Source organism: Frankliniella occidentalis, unplaced genomic scaffold (genome assembly GCF_000697945.3).
Source record: "Frankliniella occidentalis isolate FOCC.00 unplaced genomic scaffold, Focc_3.1 Scaffold8, whole genome shotgun sequence".
Taxonomy (NCBI): Eukaryota; Metazoa; Arthropoda; class Insecta; order Thysanoptera; family Thripidae; genus Frankliniella; species Frankliniella occidentalis.
In genome coordinates, this window is record NW_026267138.1 from 2395814 (window position 1) to 2404374 (window position 8561).

Below are 8561 nucleotides of genomic sequence, written 5' to 3' on the forward strand. Positions count from 1 at the left end.
CCCTCCCATCCACCCCGGGCCCGCGGCCTTTATCACACGCCAGATAGAATATAAAACAAACGGCCGTCTCCGGGCCGGGGAAGTCGTAAGTTCTCCCGGCCCTTCCACCCCCTCCCCTCCACCTCAAGTCGACTTCTGCTTCCTTCCTGCTTCACCGTAGGAAGCTGGCCGTATATTAGCCTCGGATACAACCTGGTCTCATTGTGCGCAAAGAGCCCCGCCCCGACCAAGGGGCCGCTCCCCTCAGCGGTGTAGGGCGCAAGAGGACACCTAGATATCTCTCTCTCTCTCTCTCTCTCTCTCTCTCACACACACACACACACACACACACACACCCTCTCACCCTCTCACTCACTCGCACTCACTCTCCCTCTCTCTTTCCTTCCCCCCTCTGGCTACGCCACACCGCGCCACACTACGCAATGCCCGCGCTACGACACGATTGTAGAATTACGATCTCAGTGCACACAGCTCCACCGCGCCACTCCCCTCCCCACCCGGCCACGCCGAGTTCGACAGCAGCGTTAATCATGTGTCGCCCAGGCCCCCTTTCCGTCAACAGAAATATCTTCATTTCGGGTGGAGAGCTCGCGCTGGTAAAAATGACCCCATGCTGCTGCCGCTGCTTGGTCACATGTTTTCTCCCCCTAACACTAAAAATGAACAACTTCGCGTCCAGGTGACTCCGCCCTACCCATCTCCGCCCACGCGCCCCCACAGCCACCTTCATGTCATTGTTCGCAGAATAATACAGCAAAACTTTCCCAACTGACTTAGCCAAATGGGATTATTATAATTTTTTTGGTACTACGACTAACTTTTTTTCATTCGTGTGGCCACGCCTAGCTAGCCAGACACTCCCCTCCAACGACGCCCTATACACCCCTCGTTTCTCCCTCTTCTTCCGACAACTGGACGGAAGAGCTCTCCAAAGTGCAGCATTTCGATTCAGTTCTATTCCATCCACAGACACAACACACACACACCCACATACACACACACACACACAGTCACGCGAGTGCACGCTTTCCCCTACGCAACCTATACGTACACACACAGCAACAGGCGTTAGTACTGAAGAGGCACAAACTGTCGAGACTGCTGCACTATAGAGCAGTCAGCAGACCAAAGCCATGCGGCTCTGTGGTGCAACAGAAAAAGGGGGGCAGAGAACGCGGAGACCGGAGCGAAATAAAATCGTATTGCAGAGGGTATGGGAGCAGGATGGATTCCGATATGGGTTGTCTCGGGCGAGCCGAACGCACCGCTATCACGCACGCGGGCTCTTCCCACAGGAGGGTGGGGCGGGGCGTGGCGGGGCGTGGCGCTAGGTTGGAAAGATAACAGCCGAACTAATTGATGGAGGCGATATGGCGCAATATGGCGAGACCAGGAAGGTGGGCGCGCACCTGATAAAACGCGCACCGAAACTGTACGAAACGGCAGAAATAACTCTCCTAGTTGCGTTAAATCTCTGTCCGACCTTTCTGACGCGGCATTACGAAAGCAAAAGATAAAATTCAGAGGTTGCATGGGCAATATGTGCAACACAAGTACAGCATGTGTCCTTGTAAACTGTCGACAGTTCTCTCAATTTTCAAACTAATTTTTAAACGTAAATGGGCAATTTACAACCAGCTTTCGAATTTTTGGTGGTCGACGACAACTCACGTGAAAAAAAATGCCAGAAAAATATACTTCTAACGATCAGAGTACGTAACTATTCCATGGAAAATTTGCCCGCATAACCTCAACAAACACTTTGGGAGCGGCATACCGCATCAAGTTCACGCCCTTCCAAGCAAGACGCTTGCCGCTTATCAGAACGTAACCTACAAACTGTAAATGTTGAATCACAGCACCGCCCCTCCCTCATTCTCCCACTACCGCCACTACTCACTACCCCCACCACCATCAGTCCCCAGCTACCATCACCTTACGCACACACACACACAGCCACCCGTCAACGCATCACAAAGACAAACCACGCACCGTCGTGGGGCCTTGCAATTCGCAAGGGTCACAGGGACGTGGCAGAGCGTAGTGCAAATACGAGCACGCAGTCCTCTCTCACACACACACACACGACGCCGAGAGCCCTTCCGACGACGATACAGAGCGAAAGCGAAGCGACGCGAGCACCGGACGAGACGGGCGATGACTGACGCACCGAGCGAGCGGGGAGGCTCGGGTACCGCTCTCTCTCTCTCTCTCTCTCTCTCTCTCTCTCTCTCTCTCTCTCTCTCCCTCCCTCCCGTACTCGCACCTCAAACACTCGAGTCCCACTGCGGGGACCGGGCCAGCCCGCTTGCGCGGCCGACCGCATAGGGGATTTTCAGAGAGAAGACAGAGAAAGATAAAGGGGAAACAGAAAGAGCGAGGTAGAGAGGGAAAAGGGGGAAATAGAGAGGGGAGGGGGTAGAGGTAGTGCTTGACGTTCAGGCTATCTACCGCCCGACTATCCTCACTGCGGCCGCGACCGGGGTCTTATCAGCTCCTTATCAAAACACACACACACACACACACACACGCGCCACGCCCTGTAAGCGTTGCAGTGCAAACAACCTGGGCAGGGCATGTCAGGGCGGAGCCCGATGCCATCATAACAGTGTCCGCCGGACCGCACACGTAAGTAAGAGAGAGACAGATGAATGGGAGGGGAAGGGATAGCTAGAGGGGGAAAGGGGGGGCGGGGGGAGTCACCAGCACGCCAGCCAGATCTGACAGTCAATCCCTCAAATATTGGAAGAGCAAAGCTCACTCGCTCTCATCGGCCCTTGGACGCATCCGCGGCGTTCGCCTCTCACAAGCGTCCCGACCTCGCTCTGAGCGTGAGAGAGACAGAGTGCAAAAAAGGGGAAAGGGGATGGGAAGATTCTGCGGAGGCAGCCACACTCCGGCGGCAGCGCTAGTCTATATCCCATTCCACCTGAGAGAGCGCCGCGAACAACTCCAATTCATGTTTGCTTTTTTTTCCTTGTTCCCCTTCCCTTTTACTTCTCCCCTCGACTTTCCTCCTTCGCGTCGCCAAAGCCTGCTGTGCCGCCCGCTGCCACCGTCGGGGGAAAATAATGTGGCCAAAGTTGATCTAATTCCGTCAACAATCCGCCGCGTCTCGGACCGAATAACGCAGCCTCCTGCTATCCGATATCGAACCCTTTCCCCCGCTAATAACCTGGCTGTGACCTCCAGCCTCCAGCTACCGCTGCGGATCTCTACACACACACATACACACACACACCTGCGACAGCCCTTGACCCAGAGTAACAACGAAGGAAGGGAAAGGGCTGAGCCTCTCAACCTGCTGCCGGTGCTGCCTCCCTTTTGCGTTGAATATTTTCCGCAACGTACATGTTGTATACAGAAAAAGTAGAAGTGGGAAAGTTTAAAGAATTTTGGAATGGTTACAAAAATTAAAAGACGTGTGCAAAATATGTGTCTATTTTTTTTCTGCCCAACCAGGTGACGGCGGCGGCGACTCTCGGTCGCTCCGAGCTGTTTGAACGTTGTTTGTTTTATAAGCAGGGGCCCAGGGGACGCGCCAGCGACGCTCGCATTTCATAACTTTCTCGCTAAAAATATCGTGATTTTTAACGGTGGGTTCGGATTGCGCAAGTCTCGCAGGGCCTGCCGCTACTGCTGCTGCTGCGCGATGTCTGCGACACCCTTTTTTTTTGTAATTACGTTTTATTCGGGACCGTAAAGCCCGTTAACTGCCAGACCCTTTGGCTCCCGCGGGAAGCTCTAAAGAAGCGAACGGCTACAAACCTTTCGAACGCGCATTGCTGCTGGCTCACTGTTTACATTGTGGACAGAGGGGAGGGGGCTCGCTACTGCCTTTGCGTGGTGTGTCTCTCTTTTCGCTCACAAAAGACGTTCTCATTACTTAATTATCGCTTCCCTTTCGACAAAAAGAAGGGAAAAGGTTGTCGGGGAAGACTCTAGGGGAAACGGAGGGGGGTGAGGAGAGCGGCAGAAAGGGATGGAGAGGGCGAGGAGGGGAAGGGAAGGGGGTGGAGTGAGGGGAAGGGGAGGGAGTGGAGTGAGCGTGGAGAGACACAGGAAGGAGGAGAGGGGCGGCCACCTTGCGTTCGCCAGAGCCAGCACTAACAGTGGCGCGGGAGTAGGGGCGGGAGGGCGTCCATTACAATCCAGTACGTTCGCCATCACAGAGGGAATCGACCCCATTCGGCTCTGTTGTTCCGGCCATACCCAGTTGTCGGGACGTAAGTCGGGTCGCGGGTGGGCATTAGGGCCGAGGCAATCCAGCGAGATTAATACTTAGAGCCCGCCCAGCCGGCCGCGAGACCTCGGCCGGCGACATGGTCAGCACGGCCGAAACGCACGCCTTTCATTAGTGCCGACAAGTTCATTGAAACATGAACATATTTCAGGAAATTCCAATTGTTAGGGCATACTGATGATTGAGATGTTCAACCCTTCATCACATTAATGTGTTCAACTGTGATTGGCACACATTGTTGAACTCAGTAGTTAATGAAACATTATTATTGTGTATGAAAGAGGAGTTGGACTGTTGAACACTTGATGGTAGAATCTACGTCTTATTTTTGGATGGAAAAGAGAAAACTTTGAGGAACTGCCAGGAATTTTTCTCAAATATGGGAGTTCCTCAAAGTTCTCCCCTTTTCCTAAAAAAGTAAGACATCGGTTTTACCGTGTTAATAAGAAGACTTCAACTCTGCATAAATAAATTAAGTGTTAAGTGTTTTATTCCTCGTGTTCAACTCAAGTGAGGAACTGGGCACTTACATGAGCTAATCAACTATTTACGAAATGGAATTATTGTTACCCACCATCTTCCGTGTCGCAGTCGAATTCGTAGATAGGTGGGTTAAACTTGAAGCACAGGCCTCCCACAGCCGCTTTACGAGTCAGTACCAGCAGCAGCCAGTCAGCCAGCGGAGGCGGCCGGGACGGGAGCCGCGCCTCGCCCCGCCGCCCCGCGCAACAATACTCCACTCCATATAAATTACCCAGCGCTGACAGGCAGGGGCGCCAAAACGCGCCGCGTCCGAATATCAGACCGGCCGTCCCCGTCGCACACTCAGTGCGCAGGGCACTCCGCTCGGCGAGCGAGAGAGACGGGCGAAGGGGCGAGGGCCCGCCGACGGCAATCTCTCTCGCATTACGAACAAAACGCGGCTTGCGCTTGATCGCCGTGGAATTCAATGCGCGCGCGCGCGCCAAGTGCAAGAACAACGTAACGCGTTACATCGTCGTTACGTGACGCTAAGAGAAAGAGCTAATGAAAAAGTAACGGTGAATTACACCGTAAGGTGCAGAGATTAACCACGCAGTGACAGTGATGTACTCTGATTCCACCGTTAGCGTTCAATCGTATAGTGAAACTCACCTGAAGTTACGCTACGGCGTTCACCAAGGGGTTACTAGTGCATAAACTGTGCAGAACTTACGGGGAAAATTTACCGTAAGCATTTGAAAGAGAGGGACGGAGAGGGATTGATTGATTGATTGATTTATTTATTTAAGGTAGTGAATTACAAAAGGGCTACAGAAATGTTTGCCCCACTGGCGTAAAACCTACCGCTCTCATTTGCAAAAATATAACATTAATAAAACAAGTTTAGTGTATTAATATAAAAGATATAAATAAATATGCTTATAAAAGAACATAAAATATAACAGAGTAATTAATAAATGCAAGAATAAAATAGTTAGGAAGATGTATAGCTGTTCAGTAATGTTTGAAACACTTTTTGTCTTAGTGCTCGAGGTTGATTAAAGTTCATGTAGTTGAACATCTTATAGTGATTCCACAGTCTGGTAGCAGTGGCACAGAAAGAGTTAGCAAACTTAGTGGTATTACGTGGAGGTATAATTAAGTTGTGATCTGATGATCGTCCATGTCTGTTGGTATTGAATTTGAACAACTCATAAAGATAGGGAGGTGATTTGGATTTCATGACTTTCCACATTAGAATTGACAGTGCCAAAACTCTTCGATCAGCTATCTTGAGGAATTTTAGTTCAGCATAAGATGGTGTAATGTGGTCCATCCAGTGCACACAAGTCACAAATCTTACGCAAGCATTTTGTGCTTTTTGTAGCCTTTCACATGTAGTTTTAGGAAGATCTGTTAACACAACTAGAGCATAATCAAAAATGGGAAACAATAGACACTCAACAATCTGTTTTCTTATACTATAAGGAAGATAGCAAAAATTTCTTTTAACAATACTAAGGGTTTTAAATATCTTGTTGATGGTGTTATTGCATTGTTGGTTCCAAGTCAAAGTATTGTCTAAAGTTACTCCAAGATAGGTCGCAGTCTCCTGGTAAGGTATAGAAGTACCATTTATGTTAACTTGCGGTACATTGTTTAGCATTAGCTGTTTCACAGTTTGGGCTGTTCCAAATATAATGGGTTGTGTCTTTTCAACATTCAGGCAAAGATTATGACAATCAATGTAATCCTTAAGATTAACCAAGTTCATATTAATATTGCACACTGCCTCATTGTAACATGGCAACTCAAAGCTGTAGTAGATTTTCAAGTCATCAGCATATAAATGATAGCAGCACTTATAGAACACATCAGATATGTCATTTAGAGAGGGAGGGAGAGAGGGAGGGGGTGGCTCCACTCCCACTGCTCCCTTGAAGAGAACACTTTCCATAAATTTCCGAGGAAAACCTGGGTCCGCAAGGGGAGGAAGGGCGGTGCAGCGCAAACCTCCTCCTAATTCCCTCTCCGTTTGTCTCACAAGCACTGCGAGGTGTCTTATAAGTGACAGCAATTAAATCCACCGGGATGCAAACAACGTCCGTGCCGACTGCTGCCGCCACAGTCAGCAAGAGGAGGGTCGATGGGGGATGAGATCGCGAGAAAAGGAGAGAGGGAGAGGGGGAGGGAGAGAGAGAGAGAGAGAGAGAGAGAGAGAGAGAGAGAGAGAGAGAGAGAGAGAGAGAGGGCCGGGCCAATGCGTGGAGCAGCAATCACTCACACGCAGTGTTTTCCCCGTTTTTATTATGATTTCAAATTCATATTCATCTACGACGATGTCAACCCCGCGTGCTGGGCTTTTCCGCTCACATCCCAACCCTCATCTCTCTCTCTCTCTCTCTCTCTCTCACCCTCTTTCACCTCCCCTGCGTGCCGACACGCAAGTGATTTCTTGTTCGAGCAGCGCGCCGCATCAGTCTGGAATAGAAAAGAGGGCGGGCCGGGCAGGCAGACGGCAGGCAAATCTCTGCTGCTGAGCGAGCGAGCGAGAGAGAGAGAGAGAGAGAGAGAGAGAGAGAGAGAGAGAGAGAGAGAGAGGGGGACAGATCGAGGAGACAGAGGAACTTCCGAGTCGTTTCACAAATCAAACACTTGATGATTTCGGGAAGCAGCCTGCCCCACTCTTCCCCCCCCCCTCTCTCTCCTTAGCAGCAGCAGCAGCAGCACATCGTAAGATTTTGATTTCATGTTTACCTGGCGCCGCTCTGTTTGCGTGTTCGTGAACGTGCGTCGCTGTCGCCGGCGCCCTGCTGCGCCTCCTCCCCGGGGGTCCTCAACACCCCCCACGCCGAGGGGGAGGGTGAGCAGGATAGATTTATTCAATGCACTTGCATACATTTCAAAACGCGTGTCGAATGATTTCTTATACAGTACATGTGTTTCTGGCTGATGTACACGGTCTCATGGACTAAGATATGTCCCACGTGTGTACCGCCGTATCGCCAGGGGGTGGTGGTAACTACTGCTAACCCTACCAACGCGGCGCCGCGGTCCTCGACGGGGAAGGGGAAGTCTGTCAATCGGTATACATAGAATCCTATAGTGGGCTATCTAGGCATTTACTATGCACTCTGATGCACTCTATGCACGTGTGTCCAGTGTGTCCGCGGCTGTCAGTCATATTTATTGGAGTAAGTGCCTCGGACCGGACGTCTATGTAACGTTTTTGTTTGTGTGACTCCAGCTCCTAAATAAGGTAGCTGTGGTCTCGGCAGGAGTGGTAACATTCGGCCTAAAAATGGAAGTTCCATGTCACTAAGCAGAGGAATTTAGATACGCGCACTGAAAACACGCATGAAGACTTATTGGAGTTATTCAACATGACTTGAGCAGCCGCAGTCAAAACTGGTCCGTAGGTGGCAATGTAGTTGTTGAAAGGAAAAAAGGAATGTCTGGAGAAAGTAAGTTAGGATGCTGAAAAAAACAAAAAATGGTAGAAACAAAAGCACGATGAAAGAGGGAGGAGGGAGCGGCTATGCTGTGCGCCTGACGCCCGCCTAGCTGGCTAGCTTGGCGCTCCCTGCATGTAAACCAGGTGCGGGAGAGAGAGAAAAAAATTAGAGAACAGAGAAAAGGCCAACTTCTCGAGTATCTCTCACTTGTATGTTTCTTTGGACTTTTTTTTCGGCCCGCCGGTTCCCTCTCCTGCTTGCCTGCTCGGCTCGTCCAGGTGGTTGCCCCCTCCCCACCTTCCGCTCCTCACATGGCTTGCAGGAGCAGGCACTTCAGGACACAATTGCAGGAAAGAGGATGAGAAAGAGAGAGCAAGAGGGAGGGTTGTAGACTCTTTTCG

The 8561-nt window shown here is 50.7% G+C and overlaps 1 protein-coding gene across 6 annotated transcripts in view; it reads right to left on the reverse strand.

Moving 5' to 3' along the window:
• The window catches only part of LOC113213577 (CUGBP Elav-like family member 2), a 275917-nt gene that overhangs the window by 199689 nt on the left and 67667 nt on the right, over window positions 1-8561 (reverse strand). For 2 of the 6 annotated variants that reach the window (XM_052275214.1, XM_052275216.1), the window contains exon 1: window positions 1993-2183. The exons of 2 other annotated variants lie outside the window; for them this stretch is intronic. The gene's annotated coding sequence lies outside the window, so the exon portion shown is untranslated. Of the gene's footprint in view, window positions 1-1992; window positions 2184-8561 lie in introns of those variants that run through there. 2 more of the 6 variants (XM_052275206.1, XM_052275193.1) reach the window with 2 other exon arrangements.